Below are 15,536 nucleotides of genomic sequence, written 5' to 3'. Positions count from 1 at the left end.
AGACTCCAGATTCCCTGAAATGCATCCCTGTATTATGTCTGCTTTCACCAGAAGATGTCTGACAAGACAACATGTGGTTGGGATGAATTCCTTTTTAAACATTTTATTTTGAAATATCTTTAGGTTTATAAAAAAGCTGCAACTGATAGGAAAAAAGTTCCCAGGTACCCTTCTTCCAACTTCCTCAATTAGTATCTACAAAACTAAGAAATTAGCATGGGCACAATACTGTTATCTAAACTACAGACTTTATTAAGATTTCACCAGTTTTTCTTTTACTGTCATTTTCTGTTCCAGGACCCAATCTAAGATAACACACTGCACTTAAGCACATGATTCCTTAATCTCCTCTTATCCGTAACGGTTTCTGACTTGCCTGTCTGCCATGACCTTGACACTTTTAAAGTGTACTGGTCGGGAATTCTGTAGAATATCTCTCTATTTGGGTTTGTCTGACATCTTTCATTATGAGACTGGGGATGTGGATTTTGGGGAGAAAAACCAAAGAGGTGCTCTTCTCATCACATCTTCTCAGGAGGTATGCATTAGTTACTGCTGTAACAAATTACTGTGAATTTAGTGGCTTAGAACAACAGTAATTTATTCTTTTACAATTCTAAAGGACAAAAGTCTGAAATAAGTTTTACAGGGCTAAAATCAAGGTGCTGGCAAGCCTGGCTCCTTCTGAAGGCTCTAGAGGCTCCAGTCATTCCTTGGCTGGTGGCCACGTCTCTCCAGTCTCTACGTCTGTCATCATATTGCCTTCTCCTCTTCCATAGGCAAAGCTTTCTTTGCTTCTCTCCTATAAGGACTCTTGTGATTACACCAAACCCACCCAGAGAATCCAGAATAGCCTCCCTATCTCAAGGGCATCTGCAAAGTCCCTTTTGCCACATAAGTTTTTCCATATAATGTAGCCACAGGTTCCAGGGATTAGGACCTGGATATCATTGGAGGCCATTACTCGGCCAACGCAGACTACGTGACATCCATATGATTGATCAGTGGTCATGCTAATCTTGATCTCTGGTTAAGGTGGTTTCGGCTGGGGTTCCCACTGACTGGGGGGAGGGGGATAAATTCCAGAAATATGATTGCGTTCACACCCAAAGTAATTATGTTGACATCATGTAACCACTCATAACTACTTATATTAAGTACCGTTCCCTACCAGACTCAGTTCTAGACCCTAGAAATACAAAAATTAACAAGCAATGGTCCCTACCCTTGAGGAGATATTTGCCTAACTAGGACAGCATTTGCAATTTCTTTAAAGACAGCAAGTTTATAAACACAAACATGCTTTCCTTTTAAACAATCTGGACACTGTTTTGGTGATGATCTTGAATTGCATGGAAAGTTTCAGGTCATGTGAAAATGGAAACTAATTTTCTTACAGTTTCCAAAGTCTGGTTGGACTTTTTGAGACCATTTCCCACTTTGATATGCTCTCTTGGTTTTTCTTCCCAAAGGTGAAGTACTACCTCATGGGCAAACCGACAAAAATGCCATCAGGTTTCTCATCAGAAAGTCTGGCTTTTATATGGCACCCAGCTGGCTTTAAGGGACAAAAAAGGCTGGGATGCGGCCCCAGACTCTGAGTGCTCATGAAACTAAAGTGGATTGCCACACCTCACACTTGACTCTTTTTCTTCAGCCTGTGAAGTAACACACCGGTTCTTCTGCAAGGAAAATGCTAGGAAACAGGATTACCCAGAGATTTTTCTCTAGATGCCACTACAGCACTTCAAACTCAGAGTGGTTCCATGGGAACTCTGACTCAGTAGAAAAACTCTGTTATTTTTACTGCTTCAAGGAGGCTCACCTTAAATTAACTTCAAGTCATGTCTGAAATATATATCCCGTACCAGATTCTTCAAGTCAAATACTCTCAAAATGGAACAACTAAGAAATACACAGGGAATTTACCATTCACATATTGCAGACTTCAAGCTTCCCCTGGCCGGACCACAATATATCAGAGGCAAGATCTTACTCAAACTGCTTATTAGCTGCCTGCCCTTAATAAAGTCACTTTAAGACTCCCTGTGCTTACACCTTTCTTCGTATATAAAAGGGAGTTAGATGGCAGTGAGGTTTCCCATCTTCACCTGAGAGAGTTGGCTCGAGATTCAAGTGAGATAATAAATACGAGGACATTTCAGAGGTAAAGACTTCTCAACAATTTTAAGTTACTTCGTATATTGTTAATTTCTGAGATGTGAAAATGGCATCATAGCCATTTAGAGGTCCTTACCTTTTAGAGGAGGGGGAGCCATCTTTTTATAAAAGGGCCAAATAGTAATATTTTAGGCTTTGAGGACCACGGAGTCTCTGGGAAAGCAGCCAATGGAAAATAGGTGAAGGAGTGGGTGGGGTGGTGTCTCAATAAAGTTTATTGGTAATACGGGAGGTAGGTCCATGGGCCAGAGTTTGCCAACCTTTGTTTCAGAGAAACTTACTGAAATAGTTGTGGGCGAAATGGTAGGACAGCCAGGATTTGCTTCCAAATCATATGGAAAATGGAGATGTGAGGAGGGACAGAAGTGAAATATGAATGGCCAAGTTGATAATTACTGGAGAAGGGTGAAGGTATCGGGGATTCATGTAATGCGTGTGTGTATTTTGTATATGTTTAAATTCTCCACTACTTTTAATAGTATCAAAACCATAATGTATTACTAACATAATAAATATGGCCAAACAAGTAACTACACATGTATCGTTGAGACCTTGGCTGGATGGTGTCGAGTGGAGCTTGCCAGAAGGCCAGCAGCATCATTCTGGCCATTCAGATACGCATTTCCTCTATTCCACATCAATCCAGAGATCCAAGATTAAAGTGCCAGGGAGAACACATGACTCAAGATGAGACTGATTTCAGAGCGGCTACTGGATTGTCAGCCTAGGAAAATGCCTCCTAGATGCAGCAGGAAAATGGACTGTTTTGCCTTTTTTTTTTTTTTCTTTTTCTAACTACCCTCTCTTTCTCATTCCTTTCCACAGCTACATTCGTGTATTTTAAATTCTGCTGTGTCCTACAAAAGTAAAAAAATGTGAGATCAATTGTTAGTCCAGATTGCTTTTTAAAAGACTAGGTGTGCTAAAACCCAGGCTCTTTATCATGGAGTCAGAGAAAGTAGAAATGGCTTGGCTTATAGTCTTATTTTCCTATATGAGTTACATGAGTTCAAACGGCTGTTCCAGACTTTTACACAAAAATTCTAGAGAGGACCCCCTCTTATACTTCAGGGACAACTAAACACTCCATTCCCTCCCCCCCACCGCCGCCGCCCGAAAGCTACCACCAGCATTCAGCTTTCTATTTCTCTTAGCAAGTTTTCGCATCCTTTTAAATTGCCAGATAGTGAATAGTACAGGACCAATGGGAAGAGCGAGCACAGAGGATACGATAATAAAGGACCAACACTGAATCCAAATATTTTATATGTATTCCCTCTATGGTTCCCATTACAACCACCCTATGATACAGGACTACTTACATCCCTTGTACAGATGAGGAAATGAGGTACAGGGAGGGGAAGCAACTGGCCGGAATTTACACGGTTAATAGGTATGTTCTGGTCACTGGGTGCTTAACCACTAGTCCACACGCTTCTCAGGGGACGAAGGGTAGAAGTAGAGAGAGTCATACCTTGGAGTTCTCCTGGAAGGTGAAATGGACAAACAGGCAAGAGGGGGAAAGCGTGCTGAAACACAAGGAAGTAGAAATTAGGGATAATCAGGGAGCTGAAAAACTAGTGGAAAAAAACCACAGAGAGTCCAGCAGCTGTGGTTCCTATTTCTTTCTCGGCAGCGGTGTCCTGTGTGTTTTTGGTTTTTCTGGTTTTGGGGGTTTTGTCTCTAGGGAAATAAACAGGATGCTCAGTTCCTCTCTATGTCTACAGTCCTATTTATTTCATATCAAAGTAATTGAAGATGTCGAGAGAAGAAACTCACTGGTTCCCAATGGTGACAGGACCTCAACTGTGCTTCCTTTTTCAAGAAATAAGACAAAACATTCCCATGAAAACATGAAGCAAATTATGCACCATTTTGCTGAAGACACTGCTAGGCTTTGGGGTGACTCTTAAGAACAGTGAACAAGCCCGCATTTCTGATCTCCTGGGAAAGAGGCTACTCATAGGCTCAGAGCAAGGCTCGATGCATTGTTTTGCATGCCCCTCTCACACACCCTACTCAGCGTCCTAATTCCACTTCTGCGTCCCTCTGCCAAGTGTGAGGATGCTACCTCTCAAAATCACTGGCTTCAGCTTTTCTGCTGGGATTCGAAAGACCTCACTTCAGTCATTAAAAACATCCACTCCTCTTCCTTCATTTGTAAACTCTCCTTTTAATGATTATGACTGACAAGTCTTGCTCTTTGGGTTCTGTACCATTGGAATCAACTCCCCAAACACACTGTTTCTTTCATCCAAAGCCTGAGAGTGTGGGAACCCTGCTTTGGAGAAGTGATTGGCCAGACCTCCCCGCCATCAGCAGCCCCCGGCTGCCATGCTGACCTAAGGGAGATGTCTCATCGTGTCTACAGCCAAGACAGCCTGGTTGCCAAGCATCCAAGAAAAAAAAGACTGGAAAGTTAACAACTCTGAGTAGGTTATAACAAACAATGTTTATGGGCTTCTAGAGAGTTTTGTTTGGGACTCAGTGACTCCAAATGGTCAGGGGAGCAGAGCTCAATTAACAATTTTTTAAAACCTTCAATTAAAAACACCGTTGAGGAGTTCCCGTCGTGGCGCAGTGGTTAACGAATCCGACTAGGAACCATGAGGTTGCGGGTTCGGTCCCTGCCCTTGCTCAGTGGGTTAAGGATCCGGCGTTGCCGTGAGCTGTGGTGTAGGTTGCAGACGCGGCTCGGATCCTGCGTTGCTGTGGCTCTGGCGTAGGCCGGTGGCTACAGCTCCGATTCGACCCCTAGCCTGGGAACCTCCATATGCCGTGGGAGCGGCCCAAGAAATAGCAACAATAACAACAAAAAAAGACAAAAGACAAAAAAAAAAAAAAAAAAAAAAAAAACACCGTTGAGTTGAAAACAATCAGATCAGAAAAAGAGTGAAGAGATGCTTTTGTTACTAGGCAATCCAGAAACATCACAAACTGTGCTCTGGAAGAAAAATACTTCTTTACCCTTTCTCAGAAAGGCAGAAATATAAAAAGCAGGAGTGAAGTTTCTACTTAGACTTAGCAGCTGCTGGGTGTAACCTGGATCTGTCCGTCCCTTCAAGAGTTCAAGAGTATCTGCATGTGAGAACACAGATATGGAACCGAAGTTGCAACTAGCATCTGCTGAATCCTCAGCATGTGCCAGGCACTATGCTAAATGCTTTCTTCTCTCTGGATTTTCAACCCTATTAGGTAATCTCTAACCCACAAGGTAGTTGTGAGAATTAAATAACACACAGCAATCCTCAATAAACACAGTTCCTGAGAGTTCCTATTGTGGCTCAGCAGGTTAAGAACCTAACATAGTATCCATGAGGATGTGGCTTCAATCCCTGGCCTGGCTCAGTGGGTTAAGGATCCAGCGTTGCCATGAGCTGCGGTGTGGGTCACAGATGTGGCTTGGATCCAGTGTTGCTGTGGCTGTGGCATAGGCCTCAGCTGTAGCTCTGATTCGACCCCAGCTTGGGAACTTCCATACGCCACAGGTGCAGCCGTAAAACAAACAAACAAACAAAAAACAATAATAATAAGTACAGTTCCCTTTCAAATTTTGTCAAATTTTGTGCTTGATATTCACTGTTAGCTTCATTATACTCTCTTGAACCGTATTTGTATAAAATCAACTAATTCTCATCTTTTATGGGAAGACTTGAGTTTTATCTATAAACACACTGCCTTTATCTAATTATACAGTATGAAATATATATAATGAAAAATACATGTTATAGTCACTATACTTATTTTTTGGACACACCCATCAAATGATTTGATAAGAATGTTGAAGTGTACATTTGACTGGGAGAAGTCAATCTCATTGGTGAGTAGGAGATATTTTGTTCTAATTTATGATATGATGATAAGGGATGTTAGAGTTCTAATAAGGCATGGAATGGTAAAAGGATTGTTAATTGAATGTAACCCCTGGGTAATTTATGACGATGAGAGACTAAAATATTAGGAAAAGTGGGTTTTTTAACAGCTGTAACATTTATTCACTCAGCCATGTACTACTTCATCTACCCATCCATCTATTATTTATCCATCCTCCATCCATGCTGCTTCTTTTTCTCCATCCATTAATGTATTATGCAGCCATTCATCCACCTATGCATCCTTCCTTCTATTCACCCATCCATTCCACGAACACACTCAAGGGAGTAAGAGCGCAGTGCATATAAACGCACAGAAGAAATAGAAACTTTCCATTTAATAGAGGAAAGAAAAGAGCAGATATGAGATAAATGTTCCCGGGAATTGTGTATTAAGTCTATAGATTTTTCAAAGCATGACGACTTACATCTGACAGAAGAGAAAGAGAAACTTCTTCAATGGAAGAGACAGAATTGACTTTGAATTCTGAAGATTCTTGAAGAATTGGTAGGATACTATAAATAGAAGGGAGAGTGCCTTTGGGGGAAAGAGGTTGGTAGAGAGGGCAAGCTGGAACTCTGGAAATGGTGAGTATGAGTATTTTGTGTTAGCCGGACGATGGTGATAGAAGGTTAAACCTAAAAGGTATGTTGCCGGGGCGGGGTGGCGGGGGGGTGTGGATCATGAAAGGCCTGCAGTAATGGTCTAGGAAATGTGTTTTCTTGGTGGGCACACGAAGACACTGAGATTTTAAAGTAGTAGGCTGATATAGTCAAAGTTGCATATGCCAACATTTTTAATCAATTTCAATTTTCGATTAGCTATTTAATAGACAAAATATAATAAACCAGAGGTTCTAAAATGCTCTCGGTTCACAGCAGTCTGTGTCTCTGTAATTTTTTCAGGAGATCCCTAGGCCAAAAGAAATACCTAACAGGAATTCCCGCTGTGACACAGTGGATTAAGGGTCTGGTGTTGTCACTGCATCAGCTCAGGTTGCTGCTGTGGCACAAGTTGGATCCCTGGCCCAGGAATTTCCACATGCTATGGGTACAGCCAAAGAAAAGAAAAGAAATACCTAATAATTCCATTTATTAAGTAAAGCCAAATAATTTATTGAATATTTGTATCCTAACAACGTAGTAGCTGTCTGAAAAAAAATAATGCATGGAAATAAAAAATATATATTGTAGAATTTCCTTCTTAAACAACCACAAGTACTTCCCAGTGAGACTGGTGCACCTGCTGGGCACTGTACATTTTCTCAAACCTTGGAATCAGATTGGCCACCACCCCCTCATTTCCTGTTTTATAGTGATTCTCACTTGGTTTTGCTTTTTACCACAGCAACTGCTGGCCACCCAGCTTCAAAAAATATCATGCTATCAAAAGTTATGTCACCAGACCCAATGTTGAAACCGCGGACTACATCAAGCTATTAGTTTGCATAGCGTACAAAAGATGTTACATAGCTCTGTGCTTTCCTCAAAAATTTAAAATATCCTGCTAATCCCACTCCTGGGTATATCCAGAGGAAGGAAATCAGTACTTCAAAGCGATAGCTGTGCTCCCGTGTTCACTGCAGCATTGTTCACAGTAGTCAAGCCATGGAAACAACCTAAATGCTCTTTGATGGATGAATAGATAAAGAAAAAAAAGTAATAAAAAATATATATATGTATGGAAAATCTTAGGTTTTCCAAATGATACAGGTTGGGGGGTAGGGGGATGTGCTAGGGGTTTGGGATGGAAATGCTATAAAATAGGGTTGTGATGATTGTTGTACAAGTATAAATGTAATATAATTCACTGAGTAATTAAAAAAAGAAAAACATATATATATATTTATAAATATTAGCCAAAAAACAGAAAGGAACCCTGTTATTTGTGACCACATGAATAAACTTGGGCAATATTATGCTAAGTGAAATAAGTCAGACAGAGAAAGACAAATACTGTATAGTATCACTTATATGCAGGAATCTTAAAAAAAAAGGCTGAACTCATAGAAACAGAGTATAGAGACTAGAAGGTGGTTGCAAGGAGCTGAGAGGCGGGGGAAATGGGGAGATAAAGATCGGTTATAAGCTGAATAAGTTCTAAGGATCTAATGTACAACATGGTGACTAAAGTGAATAACACGGTATTGTGTAGTTGACATTTGTAGAGACAAATGTTTTTTTTGTCTTTTGTCCTTTTATGGCCACATCTTCGGCATATGGAGGTTCCCAGGCTAGGGGTCGAATCAGAGCTGTTGCTGCCGGCCTAGGCCGATCTGAGCCGCATCTGCAACGCCAGATCCTTAACCCACGGAGAGAGGCCAGGGATCAAACCCGCAACCTCATGGTTCCTAGTCGGATTCGTTTCTGCTGCACCATGACGGGAGCTCCAATCATCATGACCTTGGTAATCACTCCACAATATAGCCGTATATCAAATCATCACGTTGTACACAATTTTGTTTGTCAATTATTCCTCAGTAAAGTCAGAAATAGATAGATTAATTAAATAATTAAATATCCTGCCTCACCCTTGTGAATTTCCTGCAGTGCCCAAGGGTACCTCAGCACATGACTTGAAATTTTATGTATTTATGGCTGCACCTGCAGCATATGGAAGTTCCTGGGCCAGGGTCAGGGGTCGAATCAGAGCTGCAGCTGCAGGCCTACGCCATAGCCGCAGCAACATCAGGTCTGAGCCATATCTGTGACCTGTGCAGCAGCTCATAGCAAGGCCAGATCCTTAACCCACTGAGCGAGGCCAGGGATTGAAGCTGCATCTTCACAGAGACGACGTTGGATTCTTAACCTGCTGAGCCGCAACAGGAACTCCATGACTTGAGAATTTAATATTCATCCATGATTATTTGCCAGGAACAGGCCTAGGCATGTTATACATATTTCATGTAATCCTTGATATGGGATTATTACTACTATCATCCCCAATTTTCATATGATGAAACTGAGGTCACAGGGCTTGAAAGTGATGAAATTAGTCTTAAACCCTATGCAGCCCCTCTATTAATATATATCAAAAGACCTTGTGCTTACCTGCTTCAGCTTATCTTTCCTCACTTGACTCTAAACAACATAAGGGGCCATAATCCTACATATCTTTGTAGTCCTACTATCCAGAGTTTCCTCCTCAATGCTATTATCAGGATGTGATGTCTTTCTTGGTCTTATCTGACTTGTTTAACTTTTCCTGAAGCAGATCCCAAGACATGACTTTCGGTGCAAATAATTTATTTGTGAGATAATTCCAAAAATTCTGGGGTGAGTAGGGAAGTGTGTGAGGGAAGGGAAGGAGTGAATAAAAGGGACGTTATAAATAAAAGTTATGAAGCTACTTTCCCCAGTGGGTAACTGGAGCGCGATCACAGTAGGAAGTCTAGGAACCAGTGTGCAACACATGGCTCTGAACTGTCCTACTCGAGGGGCAAGAGAGCTGGGGATATTCACACACCATTACCCATCTGACACTAGCTATGGACCGCTCATGCGGATGGGGGTGTTGATTTCTTGGCAATTTTGGCCAGCCATAGGAATGGGGGAAAAAAAAAGGCTTCACTGTGAAGCCAGAGAAAATACTCAGGAAAAAAGATGAGATTTTAGCAGCTAGAAATCAAATCTGCTCACTAAAATGATAATTGGCCCGATTAGACATGGGTGAGGCATGTCTTTTTTCACTGGTCGAATCTCGTAGAACAATACTACAAAAATGATTTGTGGGAGGGCAGTGCCTTTCTATGAGGGTGAATCAGAATAGCTGGGAGGCAGAGTTCCCTCCCATCTTGGCTCAGCAGCAACAAACCTGACTAGTATCCATGAGGACACAGGTTTGATCCCTGGCCTCACTCAGTAGGTCAGGGATCCGGGTTGCTATGAGCTGTGGTGTAGATCATAGACACAGCTCAGATCCTGTGTTGCTGTGACTCTGGCATGGGCCAGCAGCTACAGCTCCAATTCAATCCCTAGCCTGGGAACATCCATATGCCATGGGCGCGGCCCTAAAAAGACAAAAGACAAAAGACAAAAAAAAAAAGAAAAAAAAAAAGAATACCTGGGAGGCAGGTATAGTTTGTAAAAGCATATTTAATATAATTTTATATTTGGAAAATAAACGCATTTTTTGTTTTTATCTCTTTGGTTGGTGAATATATAGAGAAGAGAGTAATTTTCAAGAGAGTTCAGCATAAAAGTACAGCATCAGGACAGAGAGGTCTCAGAAGCCTTTTTTGATTTAATATTTGAGAAGGGCTCAGCCAGATCCCTCATGGCCAAGCAGTACCTAAGGAGGAAAGCATTTGCTAACATGGGCTTTCCATTTGTTTTCTAAACAAAGGAAACAAGAACAGGTTTCTCAACTGAAAAGGGAAGCTGAAGTTGAAATCCTCATTTCATCTACATCTTTAAGGCCTTGTTGAGAGTTTATCTCAGCAGGGAACAAATGGCCTTTGGGAATATACACAAACATTTAGCAGAAAGACATAGTTTCTTACTGCATTCTCAGCGAAACTGAATGGGTTTACCATGTTCCAATTCAACTAGCTATGCCCCCATGAAACTAAGAAATTTCCTATAAATTGCATTTCAGAAGCCATTACAAATATCAAACAATAATTTCCAAGGGGAAAAAAAATAAAAGAGGTACAAAGCAAGTCACTAAAATTGCCTCTTCACCATTAATTTCTCTTTCCTAATGGGAATGACCGACTTACACCTTCGCTGAATTCCATTTTGGGTAACAATATTTTTTATGTTAATCTAAGAGTGCCTATCGAGCAACATATATGGAGATGGTCTTAGTTTAAGCCTTAACCATGGTTTAAATACACCTGGTGAATTTATAACTATAAACTGATTATATCATTGGTTGAAGGAAAAGGAAACTGCTTTCTCACCTCGGGAAGGGTCAGAAATGATGTTACGCACTTAGGTCCCTGGCCTGGCCCTGTGTATTCATGTCTGAACTCTCTGGAGGGATCAGATAACAAGAAAAACTTAGGAACCCGCGTTCAGGAGACATTCTGAATGGGCAGGTCCAGGCTGCACTGTGCTATAGCTCTGCTGAGGACTGTGAAGGAAGCTGCCGGGAACACAATGTCGCTTGGGCAACTCGAGGGTTCCCAGTTCTGAGGCACCCAGGACATGAATGCCCTCCCAGAGGGACTAACTGCAGCAGTGAGCAGCACCAAGTAGCAGATATTCTTGAGGTGTTCAAGGGGAAGAAGATAAGAAGCCATCTCACAAGCCAACAGAATGGGATTTCGCAAAATCAGTGAAACCCGGACTTTTTATTGCAACCATTTTATTAGTACCCACAGGCAGGAGAAACCTGGATTGATATTGAATGAAAACAGAATCATGTTTAACATGTATCACTGTGTCATACGCCTTTGCAGATAATAATTATAAAAATCTATGAACGGCTTTTAATTATGTGGATGGAAAATAGAAAACTCTAGATAAAATAAACATAACCAGTGGTGCAGTGTTGTAGAATTCTGGTCCTAATTGAGGCATTCTGTAGCTTTTTGACCTTAGGCAAATTTTGCATGGGTGAGTAAATGACTGGCCCTAATTCTTCACCTTATTCTCAATCTATATCCTTGGCAGGGCCTCACTGTGGGCAGAAGGTATTTCTCTGCCCTTTGACTTTGGGCTTGGCCATGTAACTTTCTTTGGCCAATGACATTTGGGTAGAAATGGCAGTTTTTTGGTTCCAAGTTTAGATCTTAAAAGGCCTTGTGTACATTCACTTGCTCTCTTGTGCCTCCACTATCACCATAAGAAAAACCTACTCCAGTTTGGCCACTGGTACAAGGAAAATAAGGGTCATCTGGAGCACGCCCAAGGACCTAGAATGTGAAACAGAACTGCCCTAGGCACAAAAACTTGGATCAGCCAAATCCCAAATCAGCAAATGCTCAGAGGTGCATGACCTAAACACATGCTTGTTGTAAGCTGCTAAGAGTCTGCAGTTATTTGTTATGTAGCAATAGCTGACTGTTACATCTTGTTATCTTTCTGGGCCTCATTTCCTCATCAGTAAATTGAATAAGTTTACTAAATAACCTCATATCTCTTCTACTTTAACCTTTTTTTTTTCTAAAATAAACTCCCCTTCATTTCTATGTAGCTGAATATTTTTCTTTATCTTTTCTTGTACTTCTAAAGCATACTGATTTCAGAAGTGCTGCTCCTGTGGCTGGATTTTCAGTTCTATATTTAATGACATTCACTGGGCAACAGAAAGTCTTTCAACGATAGTTAAAGAGCCACATGAAAAGTGCAGAAGTGAGCCTCAGGTAAAAAGTATATATTTAATTTTTGACTTTCAACGTAAAAGTTTCAGAAAGAGCTCCTGGTTTCTTTACTGAGTGGAAATAAGTATGTCTCTTGGACAGGTAGGTATGAGGGAAGAAAGGTCAGCATCTTTTAGACTCCTGGGAAACATTTATATTTTGGCTTACAGAATTCCAGCCTAAAGGGCTGAATCAAGGCTTACTTTTGGGGACCAGCAATCATAAGCCTCCGCCCTAGTAAGATATCTCTACTCATTTTTATAACAACTTCTCAACTATACCATATAATTTCTTCACACAGCACAATAACAGTATTCACTTTCTTTCAATATGGAAAGTTAACTTTCTCCTGAGTTCTTCTTCCTCTTCTTTGCTGCATTCTACCACCAGTACAGCTACTATAGATGGAGGGCACACACAGAGCTGAGCTCTCTAGGCTAATGAAGGCTAAAGATTTGGGTCATCAAACTCTATCAAGAAAGAAAGAAGAAGAGGCAGAGAGAGAAAGAGAAAGAGGTGTGTGTGTGTGTGTGTGTGTGTGTGTGTGTGTGTGTGTGTGTAGATAAGGAGGGTGTAGGACTGAACCCTGGAAGGACTAGGGGTGGAAAATAAGATATTAGGTATGATAGGCTGAAAAATACCATCACCTCCAAATATATCAGGTCCCAATCTCTGAAATCTTATAAATATTACTTAAGTGAAAAAAAAAAGACCTTTGCAAATGTGATTAAATTAAGGATCTTGAGATGAAGAGATTATCCAAGACTCTCAAGTTGGGCACAAACGCAATCAAACGCATCCCTATAAGAAGAGGGTAGAGGGAGATTTGACAGATGAAAGCAGTGAAGGTAATATGACCACAGAAGCAGAGGGTAGAGTGATAGAACCACAAAACAAGGAAGCCTGCAGTCACCAGAAGCTGGAAGAGGCAAGGAATGGACCAGCCCTAGAGTCTCACACTACTAATAATTTGATTTCAGTCCAGTAATACTGTCAAGATCCTTAGCTCAATCACATCTGCAAAGATCCTGTTTCCATATAAGGGAATTTTCTCTGTCTTTCTCTCTCTCACCATTCTCAATCCCCAACCCTCTGCTGCTCAAGCAGATGCCAAACTGGTGAATGAAATAATGATTTTCCCTCTTTTTAGGGTCCCCAATCTCTGAGAATTATTTCATTCCTCCCCTCCCAATGTTTCCCATGGCTTCCCATATGGAAAAGAAAAAAATCATGTGTGTGTGTGTGTGTGCGTGTGTATGGGTGGGGGGGAGAATATGTATCACTATATATATATTATAGTTATTTATGAAGTCATATTTTTCAAAAACAAGTTTAAGAGTATAAGCATATATATTCATCAACTAGTGGAACTTTCAAAGCAGAGATATAGTAACATTTTTCCTTTTTTTGAATAATGATTACCCATGTCCTAGCCTAGAGACACTCAGGGGGATCTGGTATAATCTGAATTTTTCTCATTGTCCCAGTGGCTCTGAACATTTCCCAGAAGCCAATTCAATTCTTTACGGTTTGTTCAAGGAAGATTAGAGCTCAGGCTGATCTTCTTTATCTCCCTAATTGCTGGAGAGCACAGAGTCTTGAGGCTGTCCTCAAACCTAGCAGTTGTTGTCATAATCACTCCTCAACTTCTAAGAAAGGAAGAGATCAGTCTCTGACAGAACCAGCTACAGTGTTGTGGACATATTATCTCAGCTCCTTTTAAGCACTCAAATAAACCTCAGATGCAAAACTTGTCAAGAGTTACAGAAAAAGCTCTATAGGCTATAAATTGTCAATAAAACTCTATTGAATTTACTTTCTCATTCTTCTTCTGCTTGTCTTTAAAATCCCCAATTGATTTTTTTCAGAATTCATAGTGTCACCCAGCTAGGGCTGTTTCTAGTTGTTGGCAGGCAGTTCTCAATAAAATAGCAATTATTTGGTGCTGTTTTTGCAAATTCAGCAAGTATATCACACAAAAGGGAAAGCCCTTCCCCTAATCCAGCTCTTCTGGGGAGGTCTGTATGAATCTGTGTGGGTATGTGTACATGTGTGTGTTTGTGTGTGTGTTTCTTAGCCAAATTCATTTCTCCTGCTCACTCCCTTTTGGTTGTGTACCAGCAATTTGATCATGCACTGTAATAACTAGATTTTGCTTAATCTGATTATACTTGACTGAAAATGAAAAGCAGTGTTTATATGATATATTGAAGGATCTGTATGGGGAAAGTATTTAAAATTTTAGCAGACTAATAGTTTAAGTGCAGGGTTTCCTTGCCTTACCATCGCTGACATCTTGTGCTGAATAAGTCTTTGTTGTGGGGAGAATGTCCTTTGCATTCACAGTGTGTTTAACAGCACCCCTTGCTTCTACTCACTAGATACCAGGAGTACTCCCCTCCCGATCTGGGACAACCGAAAACGTCTCTGGACATTGCCAAATGTCCCCGGGAAGGGGGCTGAGAACCACTGCTTTAAACTGTAAATCCATTTGGAGAAGACACATGGAGCAGTCTGAGGGAGAGTGTGTTGAAAATGGACATGAGAGGGTGTGGTAGCCAGCCTCCAAGACGGCTCCCGATGATCCATCCCGCTTGGTGGTATTCTCAGCCTGCCTGTAAGTCCTCTCCCACACTTAATAGATCTGATTTGTGCAACCGATAGGGTACTGCGGAACTGAAAGAGTGTGATTTTTTTTTCAAACTAGGTCATAAAAGACTTGGCTCTCTGAGATTACATGCTCTGAGGAAACTGGCTGTCATGTCATGAGGATAGTCAGCAGCCCTACGGCAAGGTCCGTGAGGCAAGAGCTTCATGAGGAAGCCCCCACGGAGGGGGATCCTCCAGCCCCTGTGAAGCCATGAGAGAACTACATTTTTGCATGACATCTTGACTGCAACCTCATGAGAGACCATGGCTCAAAATCCACCCAGCAAACCACTCCTGAATTGCCAATGTACTGAAACTGCTTATTGTTTATGGTTGTGTTAAGCCTCTAAGTTTTGAGGTAATTTGTTACAGAGCAGTTGATAACTAATAGAATTTAGAACAAATATTACTTTCAAACAAAGAAAACATTTCTCTGTTCCATAGCCTGTTCTTGTTTGTTTTATAAGAGAGGCTTTTTTTGATCTAGTTAAACAAAAACTTAAAGAGTAGGTACTATTAATTATAG

The sequence above is a fragment of the Sus scrofa genome, chromosome X, assembly GCF_000003025.6.
Source record: "Sus scrofa isolate TJ Tabasco breed Duroc chromosome X, Sscrofa11.1, whole genome shotgun sequence".
NCBI lineage: Eukaryota > Metazoa > Chordata > Mammalia > Artiodactyla > Suidae > Sus > Sus scrofa.
Note: the sequence above shows the minus strand (reverse complement) of the source record.